The following is a 19,404-nucleotide window of genomic DNA, read 5'->3' as shown; positions in this document are numbered from 1 at the left end:
CTGGCATTTGGACAAGAACATGAGAGACTAAAAGAAGTCAGTCTTCCTCCCTTCTTAAGCTTCTCATACCTGAAAAAGCACCCACACCAACAACAAGAATGAGGAGGCCGACACAAACCATGCTGGAAGCTTGGAGATGAGGGCAAGTATTTATACAGATGAAAATGATGGCTTTTGCATCTAGATCCCCCTGCTAAGAAATTCAAGCCATAACTGGAAAGATCCATCCATTTGGTTGCTCTGGTGTGGTTGTGTTTCTATTTTCATTTCTGACACCGATGAGGCACAGGAGTGACACATGGACAATTTAGAAACCAGAAACTTAATAAAATGGCTCCAAACATGACAGCATTTATGAAAAAAGATTAATTACTAGGAGTAAAGAGGCCTGATGCCAGGAATTTATAGGATTGATACAAATACGATGCCCTGCTGGGCTGCTAGGCCCATAAAATGCAACCCTAATCTTCAGGCCTATTATTGTTTTTGCAGAAACAACAGGCTTCAGCCATGACAACAAAAGGGTACATAATAGAGTTTCAGTAGGGGAAAAAATCACCCTAGCCATGGAAAATAAACACCGCTGGGGAATCTGTTTGTGAACACCTAGCCCAGCCTTCCCTTAAAGTACCAGTGTCTACAGAGTGAGGGTGGTGGTATGATGTTTATCTCATAAGGCCGAAGGAAAGGAGAGAACCAATTAGTAAGAAGAAATGGGGCCACTAACTGTTCTGATTGGCAGCGGACAGAGAGTTTGTTCTTTATTTGGGAAATAATCCAGCTGCCTTCTTAAAAAGAGAATTGCTCTTGTAAAGGTTGTAGGACAACCTCTGCCTACCTTCACTACTTTAATTTCTTGTAAACATTTTTGAAGCCCCCGTCCCCCCCCCCCTTGCGGCTCTCATACGCATCTTGCCCATCTCTTATAATTGATGTGTCTGACATTCAGAAACACTTTGCGAAACCACAAATTAGTCATGGCAGGAACAAGAAAAGAAGCTCAACTCGGCAATTGGATTACACTAACCAATCAGACTGGTGTCTGTCTTTGTTTGTACTTGCCACATTGAGGGTAAAGAGAAAGATAATTTTCATAACTAGTAATTTGAGGTTTGCACTATAGTCATATTTAAAATCAGAACACATTTTCTGGGGACTGATTGCAGGAAATACAGCGTGCCATCTATGTCTGTGTGTCCATAACATCTTTGGAAAGTGTGAACAGGCACATAGAAAAACACCTACCTTAAGAGCAACCTGTGTTTACATATGAATTATCTTGACATTCCACGTCATTCAAAGGGTTTGTTTTTAACATATGGTGTTTGTTGCACACGCTAACAGTGACTTTTTAATTTGAAGTCAGCCACAATCAGTAGTCCTAAATCCTCACTGTCTCTGGGATTAATTATGGGCACTAGACAGCAACAGCAATCCTCTCTTCCTGATAAGCTCCATAGACGAATTGGCAAGAGGAGAAAATAGGCCTTTCAAGGTTAGAGAGTAACCAGAGCTGACATACACAGGCCTTTTATGACACCCATTTGGAATTGGAATATTAACGATAAATCTGCTTCCTTTATTAAGGCGTCTTAGTAAAACATCACACTTACAAGAAATGGCATTTCTGTTGCTGGCTGACTTTTCTTTACAGAAGGTTTCTACTTTTTCTTCTCAGTAGAGCCATTTAAAGACCACATACTTTGGTCTCTGCAGTGACTCAGCAATTGTTAAACAAATAAACAAACAAACAAAACAACATCAGAAACTCATAATCAGGACCAAGCAGCAGCCTGTGGTTCCACAGGTCGGTGGCCTCGCAACTTCACAAACTGAACCCTGTGGGAACTCAGAAGAGTGTCCAGGACACACTGTCTCCCCATGGAGGAAAAGAGTCGAGGTCTCTGTCCACAGACAAGTAGAGCGGCTGTAATGTAGTTGGTCATGTGCCTACCTGTGTTCCCTGCAATTTCCAACTTAAAGATGGAATTCCTTGCCATAGTCTCTCATACAGACTTGTTCACATAATAGATGCTCTAACCAACTTACTGTTATAGGAATACGCTATTCTACCTGATCATCACCTACTCTTAAAAACTAGGGAAGAGGTCAAATGATTTCTTGAGATCCTTTCCAGTCCTATCTTTCAAAATCTATTGAAGCAGGCTGATTGTGTCATGGGGACCTTGTTCAATGTTCACCTGAGAACTTCTCAGGCACCTACAATGGGCTAGGCACTGCACTGGACAGAGGGTTCAATAGTGCAAGTGAACACTGGGGTTCCTGCCTTCGGGGGAGCCAGAAAAGAAAGGGCATAGATCATTCCGGGATTCGGGGAAGATTTCCTTGAGGAAGTGACTCTGGAGCTGAAATCTTTTTTTTTTTTTTTTTTTTGAGACAGAGTCTTGCTTTGTTGCCCAGGCTAGAGTGAGTGTCATGGCATCAGCCTAGCTCACAACAACCTCAAACTCCTGGGCTCAAGCAATCCTCCTGCCTCAGCCTCCTGAGTAGCTGGAACTACAGGCATGTGCCACCATGCCCAGCTAATTTTTTCTATATATATATTAGTTGGCCAATTAATTTCTTTCTAGTTATAGTAGAGACGGGGTCTCACTCTTGCTCAGAGCTGGTTTTGAACTCCTGACCTCGAGTGATCTGCCTGCCTCAGCCTCCCAGAGTGCTAGGATTACAGGCGTGAGCCACCACGCCTGTCCTGGAGCTGAAATCTTAAGGAGGAGTAGGCATTACCCAGATGAGGCAGAGGGAAAGTGGAAGTCCGCTCTCTCTAGCAAAGGGCACAGCATGTACCAAGTTCCCCAGGCGAGGGCAAATTCTTTTGAGGATCTGAAAGCAGGCCGGTGGCTGGAATGCTGGGAGTGAGGAGGGCCTGGTGCTGGGGGAGGCAGGAGGTGTGGGCAGGGTCCAAGTGCAGGGTCTAGATTAATTACAGAACCCCAGAGCCTTTTTCCTCACTAAGTCCTCTGCTCTTGTAGAGTCTTTTCAATTGCATTGTGAACAAATAAGAGTGTAGGATCTCACTTTGGAAACTCTCAAAGGCCTAAGTACCCCAAAACACTCACAAATAATGTAGAATATAGAAACCTAGCATTTACAGTCTGAGCCGTTCAGACATCTAACTCCTGTTTTGCAATTTACACCATACTTTAAAGGCTTAGCCAACTACTAAGTTCAGAGCTGTAGCCAAAATGTTGCCCTTGTGTGTATAGCAGGTTAGTCTCTGAATTAGAGACTTCACTAAAATGTGGGTGAATAAACTCCTTTATAATTGGCCTACATTCAACAGAATTTTAGTCCTTTATGAATAAAACTTTGGTTATATCATAGTGAAGAATTTGTTTCTCAGTGTCTTCTTGTTAAACCACCAAAGAGATTTTTTTTTCAATTGTTGGATCATATGGTAAGAGATTTTTTAAAGGTAAATACTAACACTGAGATACTGTCCTACTATAAAACCTTGCTAATTCCTAAAAAAGACAAAAAAAAAAATAAAATCAGCCAAACGTGTTAAGAGATTGAATCACCCTGCCAGTGTGGACAAAAGGATTGAACTTGTCAATACACAATTACGTATGGAATACATTTACGTCTTTGGAAAGTTGTCTCTGTGGAAGGCAACACAAGGGAGCATCATAAATAGAGATGTGTTAACTATCAATATTACGCTTGACCCAAACATCACTACACCTTTGCTCTTCTTAGCCTAATTAAACATGGATGTTACTGATGTACAAGAGGGTATTCAGCACTATATTTCGCCATGTCTCAATTATACACAGCCCCCAGTGAGTTGACTCCGTACTTCATTCATTCTTCTAGGCCTTTGCCGGGCTCTTCCAGTTCTTCTTGAGGGTTGAGTTCCTATTCTTTTTTTTTTTTTTTTTTTTTTGGAGACAGAGTCTCACTCTGTTGCCCGTGCTACAGTGCCATGGCATCAGCCTAGCTCACAGCAACCTCAAACTCCTGGGCTCAAGCAATCCTACTGCCTCAGCCTCCCGAGTAGCTGGGACTCCAGGCATGCGCCACCATGCCTGGCTAATTTTTTCTATATATTTTTAGTTGGCCAATTAATTTCTTTCTATTTTTTTTTTAGTAGAGACAGGGTCTCGCTCTTACTCAGGCTGATTTCAAACTCCTGATCTTGAGCAATCCGCCCGCCTCGGCCTCCCAGAGTGCTAGGATTACAGGTGTGAGCTACCGGCCCGGCCTAGGGTTGGGTTCTTGACTCCCACTGTTGACTGTATCTTGATAATGGATATGCTTTTAGGATTTTTAGTGAATTATCTTCTTACTCTGTAATGGTTTCTTTTACTTAACCTGTCCGTCCTCCTTTAAAAAAAAACATATTGTTGGATTTTTTCATAGCCAAATACTGCTTTTGCATAAAGGCAGTGTTCTTTTCCTTTGTCTATCAAATAGGGATTTCTGTCCCTTTCTGTCCTCTCTTTAGCACTGGCAGATCAGTCCTCTGGGCTTTGTTTCATTTTTTAAAGTTCATCAATGATTCTTAATACTGTTTCCCTCAAGAATGGGCTTAATTTCAAGAATAGGGAACTAAACATCAGGAATCACATCATCTTTCAGTTGCTAAAGAGCAACTAATACAATAAAACCAGCTGAACTCATCCAGAAGCCATATTTGCAGCTTGTTAATTACACAGCTCTAAGGCAGCCCTCCAGGCTGTTGGCTTGTTGGCCATTTCACTTTTCATCAGCAGTTCTAGCAGAAAAGAACAAGAAAAACCAAAAGGTTGAAATTCCCATAAAGCAGCCTTGGTTCCACCCCTGTGGAACCCTGTAGGTTCAGAATCGTATAAAGTTTGGCATTGGCGAGGACTTTAGGAATCACCAGCCCATCACAGACATGAGGAAACTTAGTCTCAGGGTCTCGCTCTTGCTCAGGCTGGTTTTGAACTCCTAACCTTGAGCAATCCACCCGCCTCAGCCTCCCAGAGAGCTAGGATTACAGGCGTGAGCCACTGCGCCCGGCCTACTTTAGAAATTTTAAAAGTATAAATCATAAGAGGAAAAACTGATGAGCTGACAAAAAATATTAAAATTGGGAATTTTTATCCTGCAAAAGACACCATAGACAGGCCAGGCATGGTGGCTAATGCCTGTAATCCTAGCATTCTGGGAGGCCGAGGCAGGAGGATCATTTGAGCTCAGGAGTTCGAGACCAGCCTGAGCAAGAGTGAGACCCCGTCTCTACTAAAAATAGAAAGCAATTAGCTGGAAAACTAAAAATATATAGAAAAAATTAGGCGGGCATGGTAGTGCATTCTTGTAGTCCCAGCTACTCAGGAGGCTGAACAGAATTGCTTGAGCCCAGGAGTTTGAGGTTGCTGTGAGCTAGGCTAACGCCACGGCACTCTAGCCCAGGCAAGAGAGTGAGAGTCTGTCTCAAAAAAAAACAAAAAGACACCATAGTCAAAGTTAACAATTGGATGACATATAGAGAAAAGATATTTGTACTGAGTAAAACCAACAAGATATTAATTTCTAGAATATACAAAGAACTCTTGCAGATCAATGTAAAAAAAAAAAACAAAACTCGGGTGGAGGGAGGGGGAGAAAAAAAACCCTCATGAACTCCAATAAGAAAATGGTCCATGGGCCGGGCGCGGTGGCTCACGCCTGTAATCCTAGCTCTCTGGGAGGCCGAGGCGGGCGGATTGCTCGAGGTCAGGAGTTCGAAACTAGCCTGAGCAAGAGTGAGACCCCGTCTCTACTATAAATAGAAAGAAACTAATTGGCCAACTGATATATATATAAAAAATTAGCCGGGCATGGTGGCACATGCCTGTAGTCCCAGCTACTCGGGAGGCTGAGACAGAAGGATCGCTCGAGCCCAGGAGTTTGAGGTTGCTGTGAGCTAGGCTGACGCCACGGCACTCACACTAGCCTGGGCAACAAAGCGAGACTCTGTCTCAAAAAAAAAAAAAAAAAAAAAAAAAAGAAAAGAAAATGGTCCAAAGGTATAAATATTCAACTCATAGTAAAGGAGATCCAAGAACTAACAAATACATGGAAGAAATAGGCAACAATACTAGTAACCAGAGATATATAAATCAAAACAACAATAAAATAACTTTTATCTTCATCAGATTAATACGACATTGGAAAGTCAAATTATGCCAAGCGTTAGAGGCTATCTGGGAAATTATGAACCCTCATGCATTCATTACTGGTGGGAGTATGGGGCAATATAGTTAACATAGAATATAAGCTGACACTATTTATGGTACATACCTGAGAAAAATTCTCACACTGGTCCCAAAATGGTCATATATAAGGATGATCATGGCAGCATTTTCATAACAGTGGAGAGTTAGAACAAGGTAGACAAAAATAAGGCAGAAATATATACTCTTATGTAGTGATCAAAAGCACTGAGCTATAATATAAGTATATACGGCAACATGGACAGATCTTAAAAACAGTGTGGAGGGAAAAGCTTAAAGTGAAATGAGATCAATAGGCCGGGGGCGGTGGCTCACACCTATAATCCTAGCTCTCTGGCAGGCTGAGGCAGGTGGATTGCTCAAGGTCAGGAGTTTGAAACCAGCCTGAGCAAAAGCAAGACCCCGTCTCTACTATAAATAGAAAGAAATTAATTGGCCAGCTACTATATATAGAAAAAATTAGCCAGGCATGGTGGAACATGTCTGTAGTCCCAGCTACTCAGGAGGCTGAGGCAGCAGGACTGCTTGAGCCCAGGAGTTTGAGGTTGCTGTGAGCTAGGCTGACGCCATGGCACTCTAGCCTGGGCAACAAAGTAAGACTCTGTCTCAAAAAAAAAAAAAACAACAACAACAACAAATGAGATCAATAGTACAACGTCACTTATTTATCGTAAAATCATACATATACCAAAAAAGTCCACACTGCATATCTTCTAAAGATATATCTATATCCAAGGAAAAACATGATCTGCATTAGAGAAAATACCTATGGAAATGGGGGGATGAATGGGAGTGAGGTTAGGGGCGAGGACAATGGTGATGGTGTGAGTATGATTAACTCAACTGTTCGAATCTGAGATTAAAATTCAGCTTATTGGGAGGCTGAGGCAGAAGGTTTGCTTGAGCCCAGGAGTTTTGAGGTTGCAGTGAGCTATGATGACACCACTGCACTCTACCCTGGGCAACAGAGTGAGACCCTATCTCAAAAAAAAAAAAAAAAAAAAAAAGCCTAGACAAACAAGGAAAGGCACATTGTAAAAAAATAAATAAAATGATCATTTTGGACTTTTATCTAGAGACTAACTTTCTCAAGGATAGACAAGCCCTACTGTCTCATAAATTCAGCATCTTCCAGGGAGGAATCTAAATGCATTTCTTTACGGAGTCTGTCTTGTGGAACTAGTATAGGAAAAATCTTCACATCTCTAAAAAAAATGTGCTAAACATTTTATTAACAGACAGAAGAAAAGCTAATGTCTGTTTTTCAGGGCTAATTTCAGAGAACACCACTAGGAAAGTGACATAGTAGTTTGGGAATGTGCCTAAGTGCCATTCATGGTACATGCAGATAGCACCCACTGTAGGAGATTCAACATATTTGCAGCAGGGACAGTTCTAAAAGTCTAAAATATTAGAATAAAAACTAAGAAGGTCCATCTCTTTATTCACTTTATTTCTAATAATTTTGCTATTAGCATGCACCAATGCTTAAATAAAGCATCACCTGAAAAGTACTTTCTAGTTGAGTGATTCACAGCTATTATAAAGCTACCCAGATAAAAATAGTACAGTTATAACTTCATTTCAAAAGGACTTCATTTCCAAAGAATGTCATGATACATGCAGTGTGGTCCCTGTGTCTACAGAAGGGACTGGAAATGAATTTCAGACCTGTGAGGTGTGCCCTTTTTAACTCTGAAGTCATTTGCATGGTGTTGGGTGGTGTCATATGGCAGGGCTGTAGATCCCTGAACAGCATTCGGTTGCTTCTCTTCTTCCAGCCCTGCATGGACTGTCACCAGTGCATTACTAATTGAACATGATGGGCACTAGGTTGATTAAAGAGAAAATTGCATTCTACTTATCAAATGCTTATTAGCATAAGTAGCACATGTGCTTGCTTTCTCCTGCCCTATTCAACAAACATTTCATTAAAAAAATGAATTCTGTCACTTGGGATATGGAGTTCTAACTCAAACACTTCTTCCTTGGCATGTAATATTCAGAGGAACTTGATATATAGTCCACAGTTTGTGTGTTGCCACATTTATTTGAAAAATTCCCCAAGCAAATCTTGGTCAGTATTTTCCTTTTAAAATAGAGGAAGTAAAAAAAAAATTATATAAGGTTCTGGCAAAGGCTGTGAAGAGCCCCTGAGCGAGGCCCCCTAGGCAACAGGGCAGAGTCCAACTGGGGAGAGACCCAGGAAACAAGGTAAACTCCTCTCAGGAGACCCTGACACAGACCGGCTGTGAAGGACCTAGGAGGATCCAGCTTCTGCTGTGGCTGCCTCGACTCCAGGCATAGTTTCTGACTGCCCCTGCTACAAGTTTGTTCTTTTTTTTGTTTTTTTTTGAGACAGAGTCTCACTCTGTTACCAGGGCTACAGTGCCATGGAGTCAGCCTAGCTCATAACAACCTCAAACTCCTGGGCTCAAGCAATCTTCTGCCTCAATCTCCCGAGTAGCTGGGACCACAGGCATGCGCCACCATGCCCGGCTAATTTTTTCTCTATATATTTTTAGTTGTCCAGCTAATTTCTTTTTATTTTTAGTAGAGATGAGGTCTTGCTCTTCCTCAGGCTGGTCTTGAACTCCTGAGCTCAAATGATCCTCCTGCCTCGGCCTCCCAGAGTGCTAGGATTAGGGCATGAGCCACTGCGCGGGGCCCCTGCTGCAACTTTGGAGAGCAGCTGTGAATGCCTCCCACAATCTGTCTGATCTTCTTCTAAATAAAATTGGAGGAAAGGAAGTATAAAGGAAATTAGATGAGTAAATAACTGATTATTTCCCCTCTGTTGTAGCTGACACCTTTTGGTGTGTCTGCCCAGCTCGCCATGGTTTTCTCCCTTCTGAAAATAGTCTCCCACCCCTGCCTGTGTATGTGGTAACATGGCTTGTACTTCCTTACCCACCAGGATCTTCGTGGATTGGATTGGATGGGGCCAGGGGGCTGTCCCGAGCTAGACCAATTTCATTTCTTCCTCACTTTGGAACTGGGTCAGAGAGGCAGCAAGCTAAATGCTACTGGTACTTGGAATCATAGCAGGTATACTCAGGCCGTATTCCACTACATGGAAGAGAGAGAGAGAGAGAGAGACCCTGCTGGTCATAGGGAAAACAAACAAGAGAGGAATTAAGTATAAATACTCAGAAGACAAAAAGAGTCACAGAAGCCCCGAGGTTTTGCACTTCAGCTTCATGACTGCCTCCTTGCACTTGAGTCTAAGAGAAAACCCCTGGGTCCTGAAATATTCTTCCCACTTATGCATTAACTAGTTTAAGTTACTTTCTTTTCCATGCAATCAATGAGTCTTGACTAATTAATATAACATTTTTCTTCCAAGCAGCTCAAAGTGAAAGAGAGCCCCAGAAATCACCCATACCCATGAAAAGCTAGTGCCAACAGATCCACAAAAGTTTAGAGGGTGGAAAGCAGATGGCCAGGCAGCAACTGCCTCAGCAAAGCAAAGCAAAGCAAATAATAATGTTAGCACCTGCAGAGGAGAAAGACCAAAACCAAACCAAACAAAACAAAAGCAAGTGGATTTGTGCCAAAGAACCCAAGATGGGGTCAGGATTCAGAGACACGAGATGTTATTAAAAAGAATGAAACAGTGGTGGGCTTTGACAAGGAAGAACAGAGTCCTGCATGTGGCTGCTCAGCCAGGTGCCAAGGGACCAACCCTCCTCCACACAAGCAGGAGGTAGGAGGCTCTGGACATGGGCTCCCAGGCAAGGAGGAGGGCAGGGTGCATTAAAAGGCGGAAGGGATAAGAGTGTGCATGCTGAGTCAGGACCACCCAGCCCCCTCTTCCTGCTTTGCCAGAGTTCCAGGCATATGCCTTGTTTTTAATATTTAATATGTCAAATACAGCCAGTGCAGCATGGGAACCAACCAAATACAATGGACATTGGCCTTAGCATTGAGGCAGCGTCCTGCAGGCTTCAACCCCTTTGTTGCTAGGTTATGGGGAGTGGGGTCTTAGAAGGGTCAGAGGGGCAGGAGTAAGGGGCAGTCTGGGAGCTCAGGGCAGTGGCTCTATGTCACTAGTAATAACAGTTGCAACATTTTAACAACCAGTATGGCTGCACTGGTTTGCACCAGTTGAATTTCACCCCTGTTCATATCGCACAGGCAGGAAATCGGACAATTCTTCTCTGAAGAAAATGAACAGGCCCAGAGAAAAAGTACTGAAAACTTAGGGTCCCCCAATATAAAGACTAGGTCATGCCCAACCATCCTACAGTGAACCCAAATAGTCAGGAAAATTCTACCCGTGCACATAGAGCTTCCAATTGGCTTTTAGTGCTTCATGTTTAAACAGAAATGGACATACAAGGATCACTCTGCTTTTGAGGAAGGCCTCAGCCATTAAAGATGACTAAGCAAACAAAAAAATATAGAACTCAGAGGAAACAGAGTAGAAAACATGGGAAAAACTACTTCTAAAGATAATTTTTAAAAAACTACAAAATCTTCCGAGAGCTAAGTGAAAAAATTGCAAACATAGAACAAAAACAATTTTACAAAGCATATTTATTCATTCAACAACTATTTACTGAGCATGTATCAGACACTCTTCTAGTGATCACATCCTTTTTGCTTCCTCCTAAGTTGTTCTCTGGCTGGCTGTCCACCCCACAGTCATAGGCTTAGCGTAGGCCTCCTCACCTCTCAGCTGAACTTTAGCAGCTGACTTCTAATGCATCTCCTTGCCTCCAGTCTTGCTCTCCTATAAGCCATCATTTACACTTAATACAAAAACTCCCAGGATCTGTGGGAGCTCCACTGCCTGGAGGAAAGAGCACACAGAAGCCTTAGCTCTACAGACACAGCCCCTGTTTATCTGGCCTCTGTCACTGCTCCAGCCCCTTTACCACCCGCTCTTCCAACTCAACAATACCAAAGCATCTGAAGTTCCCCTAACATCTTTTGATATTTCACAGTTCCATGCCTTTGAGTCCCTTCTACTTGAATCCCCTCCCCAAACTTGGCCATTCTTCAGGCCTCACTTTGAGAAACACCTCCTCTCATCTCACCCTAAATCCAGGCAGCACTGAACACTCCCCCTCACTGCTGTGCACCACTGACATTGTGTATTTCCCCTTTCCTGGAGTGGTTGGCTTATGTGTCTGTTGCCCCTTCTAAACAATGTACTCCTGGGGGGCCAGGACCTTGTCTCATTTGACCATTGGGTCCTTGTGACTTCATCTAGGGCTTGATGCCTGGTAGAGATTTTTTTTTTTTTTTAGAGGCAGAGTCTTACTCTGTTGCCCGGGTTAGAGTGCTGTGGTGTCAGCCTAGCTTACAGCAACCTCAAACTCCTAAGCTCAAGGGATCCTCCTGCCTCAGCCTCCCAAGTAGCTGGGACTACAGGCACGCACCACCGTGCCCCACTAATTTTTTCTATATATTTTTGGTTGGCCAATTAATTTCTTTCTATTTTTAGTAGAGACAGGGTGGTCTTGCTCTTGCCCAGGCTGGTCTCGAACTCCTAAATTCAAACAATCTGCCCACTTTGGCCTCCCAGAGTGCTAGGATTACAGGCGTGAGCCACTGCACCCCACTGAGAAATGGTTTTTGAAGGATTGGATGGACAGGCAGGTGGATGCATGAATTTTGGAACTGAGCTTGGTCTTCTGGGATGAGTAGGATCTGGACTGGCAGAAAAGTGGAAGGCATTCCAAACAGGGAGAACGCAACGAGGCCAGAGGTGGAAGTAGGAGTGGGTACAGTGAAAATACCACCCTACCTAGAACACAGGGCGGGTGCTAGGCAGAAGAGAGTCTGTGGAATCTCTGAAACAAGGAGTTTGGTTTAGATATGGCAGAGAATAGAAAGCCATTTTTAAAATGGTGGTTTGTAAGTCCTCAAGTAACAAAAGCTATGAGCTGAGGCTGGACAATCACTTGAGCTCAGGTGTTTGCGGTTACAGTGAGCTATGATGATGCCATTGCACTCCTCAGCCTGGGTGACAGAGAATGAGACCTTGTCTCTAAAATAAATTAAAAATTTTAAAAATAAATTAATTTTTGGCTTTAAGTACCTGTTTATTTCATTTACAAGTGAAAGAGAAAACATGCTTTGGCCTTAGGTTAGGCATCTATAAACAAAAGGGTTAATGATTACCTCATAGAGTTGTGTAGACTAATGAGTTAGTAAATTGAAAGTACTTAGCTAGTACTTGATGTACATCAATACTTGATAAATATCAGCTACTGTTATTATATTTCTTTTACTAAACTGATAATATCATTTTTGCAATACTTCTAACTAACCATTTAAAATGTTTTCTTCTGGACACAAAATTCCTTTACTGCTTGCATTAGATATAAGAATCTTTTGCAATTTAACATTTTAAAATAAATTATAGGAAATATATAGCTGAATCTTCTGTATATAGTCTTCTATGAGTAGCTGTACTGTAGTCAAGTCTATTAAAATAACTCACTAGAAGTCAGAGAAACTATTTCCATCAGAGCAATTTTCTAAGATGTCGCAAGAAATATAAAATCTGGCACATAATGATGCACTGCTTTTGAACTTCATATAAGCCCAAAAGGTACCACAACTTGTTTACTTGACAGCTCAGCCATTAATTTCAGAAAGGCTAAAATGAATAACCACCCAGGTTACAGTTGCCTTGCAGGAATCCCTCTGCTATAATCTCATAGTTTTTTCACCTAATTAATTTCCCCTTTCCTTGTACCAGAGTTTCATGAGTGTATCTTGTTTGGAGGAGATTAAGAGTCACACGCTTCATTAGCAAGGTGTAAATTATCAGTGAGGCCCTCTCCATCCACCTGCTTAATCGGGTTAATGAAGCACCTCTGCAGGGCCTTCCTAGGGCTGCCCTCGCTGAGCTCTCTGCAGGTTTTACCTCCCTTGGCTGCTTGAAAAACAGGTAAGTGTTTAAAGGTGCTATTGGCCTGCTCTGTTTCCAACAAGGCAAACCTTGTCTCTGAAGTTCAGCCTCCCTTTGGTCTTTTGAAAGACAAAAATGTTGTTTGTGGAAAATTACCAACAGGTGTTTTTGCTTTTTCCTTTCTGTCCCTTGCTCTTTTAGAGAATTTGCCATGAATGGGGTTTGAGTCAATTCTTGAGAGTAAGGTTGCAACCCTCTAGTATAGAGTCCTAACCTCCTTTTAGGCTTTTGGAATATCAGTGCAAATGTCAGGAAGGTACCCTTCATCATTGTTTCTTTTTTTTATTTTATTTTATTTTTTTAGACAGAGTCTCACTATGTTGCCCTGAGTAGAGTGCCGTGGCATCAGCCTAGCTCACAGCAACCTCAAACTCCTGGGCTCAAGCAATCCTTCTGCCTCAGCTTCCCGAGTAGCTGGGACTACAGGCATGTGCCACCATGCCCTGCTAATTTTTTCTCTATATATTTTTAGTTGTCCAGCTAATTTCATTCTATTTTTAGTAGAGATGGGGTCTCGCTCTTGCTCAGGCTGGTCTTGAACTCCTGAACTCAAACAATCCTCCTGCCTTGATCCTCCTGTGCCTGGCCCATCACTGTTTCTTTTTTTCTGGTCATCTCCGTATTTGAGATCATCAGGACAGCTTTTCTTTTGCATTGCTTTTAAATTCTGAAATGTTGACTTAAAACCTCTGCCAAGAAATTTAAAAAATTGTGGTACTTCACAGTTTGCTATGTTTAAACTGGTCATTTCAACAATATCTTTACTCATAAAGGAATATTCATGGTGGTTCTTCCAAGCCCTCTGGGAAATCTGCAAGCTCACATGGGAAGAAGTGCTTGTCTTAGTCCTATAAAGAAAAAACTGAGGCTGGGCATAGTGGCTCATGCCTATAATCCTAACACTCTGGGAAGCCGAGGAGGGAGGATTGCTCAAGGTCAGGAGCTCAAACCCAGCCTAAGCAAGAGCAAGACCTTTGTCTCTACTAAAACTAGAAAGAAATTAATTGGCCAATTAAAAATATATGGAAAAAATTAGCTGGGCATGGTGGCGCATTCCTGTGGTCCCAGCTACTTGGGAAGCTGAGGCAGGAGGATCACTTGAGCCCAGGAGTTTGAGGTTGCTGTAGGCTAGTGACACCACAGCACTCTTACACAGGCAACAAAGGAAGACTGTCTCAAAAAAAGAAAAAGAAAAGAAAAAAACTGAGAGAAGTGCACAGTGTGTAATGTCAGCATTTACTGGAAGACTCTTAAATAGCCTTCTCGTCTACTCTCCACTGCAGTCTCTCCTGATAGGTAAAACTGGTAGCTTCATGGTTTCCTCAGGTTCACACGTAGGCTGAGTGGGACGAATGTTGTGGGAACAAACCCTTGGGATTCATCTTTGGCATCCCCTGGGACCAAGTTTTCTACAAATTTAAGATTAACTGGAAGTCAAATTTGGATGCTAGTGACCATCTTAGAAATGTTATCAGAGGAAGAAGCCGACTTAAATCCCTTGGCCTTCTGAATTAAACCTCTTCTCAGAATCCACCATTGTCAGTTCGCTGAATAGCCCATCCCTGATGGCCAATAGGAAACACCCCACTCCTGCTTTCTGAAACTCCTTATAGTGCAAGAAAACATTCATGGAGGCAAAAATCTTTTACTAGATCGAGTTCTCCCTTTAACCATCTGTATACACTTGGATTCAAAGTGAATTGGGTAGAGGAAGGGTGTGGAGGAATAAAGACAGGAATAAAAGGAGATCCATAGACACATTCAACACGTGTGCTTGTTTTGGCTACGCAGGAGGAAACCACTAAGTACAAGCATGCTAAAGGCCTTAGTTTCTGCTGTAGTATTTATACTCTTCGGTTTATATAACCTTTAGCTCATTGAAATTTGAGCTTTTAAGACCATGTCTCATTTGGTTAACAGCATCCTTCAAATGTAAACATACACACACATGCACACACATACACACACACTTCCAGGGGTGGGAACCTGCGGCCTCAAGGCTACATGTGGCCCTCCAGATCCCTGAGTGTGGCCCCTTGACTGAATCCACACTTCACAGAACAAATCCCTTGAGGGATTTGGATTCAGTCGCCGCCCACCACACATGCACAGACACACATATGCAGTCCTGTGCCTCACAGAAATCTTTTCTTCACTTCACTCTCTTATGATAGGGCCATTTAAGGTGCCTTATGTGAGCGAACAGATTGGTCCATCTGTAATGTCAACACTGATAATGCAAATATAGTAGGAGATTTTTAACATGTAAGATTTCTTTTTATTATTAATGGAAAATTAAATGACACCTGAATCTGTTTCCATTCAGCATTGTGAAAGAGTGTTAATGTTAATATTGGGATCTGTTTATCTTCACTTTCAGTCCTGGTTACAATTATTAGGTTGTTGAGATAAGAAACCTTTACATTTGCAGTAGGTGCCTCATTCTTCCTTTATAATCCTTCCCATTACAGATACAACTATCCACTTCTGATGTAATAATTCTCTTTGTAACTAGATAATCCCTAGGACAACATTCATTAACATGTGCCATGCTGACCTGAGTGTACGTGAGGCACCAAGAAGCATTGGGTTGTGTGGCAGTCGTCAGACAGTGGGTAGCTCTGCCACCCAAAATGTGCTAGAAAGGAATATATTATCTCCTCTCCCACAAAGAAGACTTTTACCTTTCCTTCTTCTGTAAACAAGTGCAATTTCTTATTGGCTCCAGCATCAACCTAAGGAGAGAACATAGCCTTAAATTCCATATCTGGATGATGGCTACACATAGGACATGTTCTCGGATCTGATTTGCAGCTCTTTCTACATGTTTTTGATGGCAGACTAGCATCTTCACTTAAGTTTCCTGAACCTGCAGGCACAAGCCATGTTTGGACCATTCCCCACACAGGGAACCATATATTTCAGCCGCATGGCAATTTCAGCAACAGTCTGTGTTAATATAGACTGACAACTCTGGGCATTATAATCAGTGTGCAAAAAATATCAAAGGATAGATGAGAAACTGGATCTTTTGGGAGAACCACCTGCAATGTCAGATGATTCCCAAGAATGTGAGTATGATCACATGATGCTCAACTGCTCAGAAGCGATGTAAGTTGACTCCATACTGTTCGTTCCCATATGTACCTCGGTATTTTTCTAGCTATTGAACTTTTAATAGCCACTGGTGTTATGCTTTCAAATTTTCATTAATTAAATAAGAAGCAAATGCAACTTTGAAGTATCCTGATTTTCTGCTTACCCTGAAAGCACGTTCTGACTTTTCAGATAAGGTGATTTCACTTAATTATGATCAAACTCCCTCATATTTCTGATAAGTGAGTCTGTACTAGGGAAAGAGGGAAAGAAAGCATATGAGAATGGGACTTTCCCACTGAAAGTAATTTTGCAAACTGAAACTTCCCAGCTTTAGCTCCCTTTACCAAAATTTTACAGCAGTTGAATCCAAATCACCTCCATTCATTCATTCATTTATTCAAAATTTGGTAAACATTTACTGAATGCTAATATTCTGTGTTGGACGCTGCACTATGCAATAGACAATCCCTACCCTCAAAAACATGGCAGTCTAACGAGAGAGACAGATAAACTATTACCACAATGCGTCGTACTAGTATGACAGGGATAGCCCTAGGGTGCTTCATGAGCACAGAGAAAGGGGCTCACTCTGATCAGGCTAGGAAGGAAATAAGGAAGCTTTCCTTAGAGAATAGCTAAAGATTTTAGAGTAGGAAATATCTTAAACGTCCTATAATTCAACCTCCCTTCTATAGGCTATGGAAATTCCTTTCTACAAAACATATGACCAAAGTTTCATCTTGTTTCTGCTTCACTGGTTTGTCGATGAATGGTTCACAGCTCTGCAAGTCTATTCATTGCAATATTCAGAGGCTCTTGCTATTTAATACATTTTTTCTTAGGATAAGTCAAAAATTTTTCTTCTTGTAAATTCCATCTACCACCACCCTACCACCTTTTGCTCCAGAAAATAATTAATCCTCTCTTTCCTTTTTCTATGTCTCACATAGTTGGAGACAGTAATCATATCCCCTTATGGATTTCTCTTCAAATTTAAATATGCCCAGTTTCTTTCAATATTCTTCAAATGAGAGAATTTGCAAGTCACTATATTTGTTAAAGTCCTTCATAAAGGGTGAATGCAGATCCAGTTGCAATTCTGCAACCAGAGTTGCAATCCTAACCAGAGTTAGGATTGGAACACTATATTTCTACTAATTCAGTTTACCATTGCCTTTAATGTTTGTTCCTTAATTGAGAGGCTCTCACTTTTCCTGTATCCCAGCAGTTTTTAGAGCCAAAACCATTCTTGTTCTGCAACTGCCCCCAACATCTTCTCTTCTTATTATATACTCTCTCAAAGGCATCAACATAACTCCCATGCACCTAGACTTGAACACTTAAAGTCCTCATGTGGGAATTTATTATATCTCACTTGGACTAATTAAATGGCTGCCAACTGATCTTTCTGCCTTAAATCTCTTTCTGCTATAATCCATTCTTCAGCTGTCACCAAAGCAATCTTTATAAGGAGGGCTCTGATCATGTCACTCCAAGTTGGTATATACTGTATCTCCTTAAACTTCTCCTGCACTCCTAATGGAAATTTTTTTTCTTAACCAAATATATGGGTGTGTGTGTGTATAATGTATATATTTACTTGCCACATTCCATTCATAATCCTATCATACTACCATCTGGGTAATACCTGTGCAATTATATTTACAACCTTGGTTAATATTTCAAGTTCACTTTGTTTATTACTCATATTCTGCATGTGGATATGTAACTATCCAGGGCCTTAAGTATTATTTTTTACTTTTGATCCTTTTTTTCCTTCCATTATTGGGTACCTTTTTCCAGTATAATTTTTCTTCAAAGGCCACAACTGTTGTTTTCCATAGTAACAAGGAAAGAAGTTATATGTCATAAGAGAAATATAAATAAAGTACTATGGAAGATCCAGAGTGAAAGAGATTTTTTTTCCAGCTTGGGGACCATGACAGACAGGAGGAGGCCCAGGAAAATCTTTCTGGATGAGGCAGAATTTGAGTTGAACCATAAAGGATGGAAAGGATTTGGGGATTGGGGTAAGAGAAATGACATTACTGGTGTTGGGATTTGCAAAGGAAAATAAATTGGGAGTAGGTAAAGAATTCTGACAGGACCCACTGTCAAGAATATAAAGTGCCATGAGAAAAGGGAGATAAGACCCTAAGAGGGGCCGAGTGCAGTGGCTCACACCTGTAATCCTAGCACTCCGGGAGGCCGAGGCAGGTGGATTGCTTGAGGTCAGGAGTTCAAAACCAGCCTAAGCAAGAGTAAGACCCCATCTCTACTATAAATAGAAAGAAATTAATTGGCCAACTAATATATAGAAAAAAATTAGCTGGGCATGGTGGCACATGCCTGTAGTCCCAACTACTCAGGAGGCTGAGGCAGAATGATTGCTTGAGCCCAGGAGTTTGAGGTTGCTGTGAGCTAGGCTGACGCCACAGCACTCGCTCTAGCCTGGGCAACAAAGTGAGACTCTGTGTCAAAAAAAAAAAAAAAAAAAAGACCCTAAGATATCAGATCACAGTGTACTTGCATATCAGATGAAGGCATTCAATGCCATTAGAATGACAAATTTCCAACTTAGAGTGATCAAAATACCATCTGTGCCTCCAAGCTTTGGATTGCCTATCTGTTCAAAGTCAATAAAGATATATGCTAGGTTTGGGTTTAAACTATGTCATTTGTTCCCATTTGAATCAGTCAAAGTACATAGGAGTTGGTGGGTTTGATGACCCTTGCCATATATCAGTATATAATATAGGAAGGTAAAAACACTTCCCAATTTGCCATCATATGACAACTCCAGGTACAGATCCCTTCGTACTCCTCAGTACAGTACAGTGTCACTAACCATCACAGGGTATCTCTTCCTCCTGAGGACATTTACAGAATTTCTCCAATTGCTAAGACTTTTACCTACCCTTTAGAATCCTCCAGGTATGCTTTCAGCATCCTCTTCTGAAAATCTTTGTGTTCATCCACCATGGGACGAGCTTCTCACCTGTTGCGTGGATCCAAACACTGCCAAGTTTCTCCTCTTCCTTCTCCTCCTCTTCCCCTTTATTATACTCCTTCATTACATACCTCTTGCTACTGACATTTTGGCATTTCAGTGCATGTGACAACTTTTTCCACCTGACTGACTTCCATTTAGTCAATCTGAGTATTTCAAAATCT

This window comes from Microcebus murinus, chromosome 6 (genome assembly GCF_040939455.1).
Source record: "Microcebus murinus isolate Inina chromosome 6, M.murinus_Inina_mat1.0, whole genome shotgun sequence".
Taxonomy (NCBI): Eukaryota; Metazoa; Chordata; class Mammalia; order Primates; family Cheirogaleidae; genus Microcebus; species Microcebus murinus.
Note: the sequence above shows the minus strand (reverse complement) of the source record.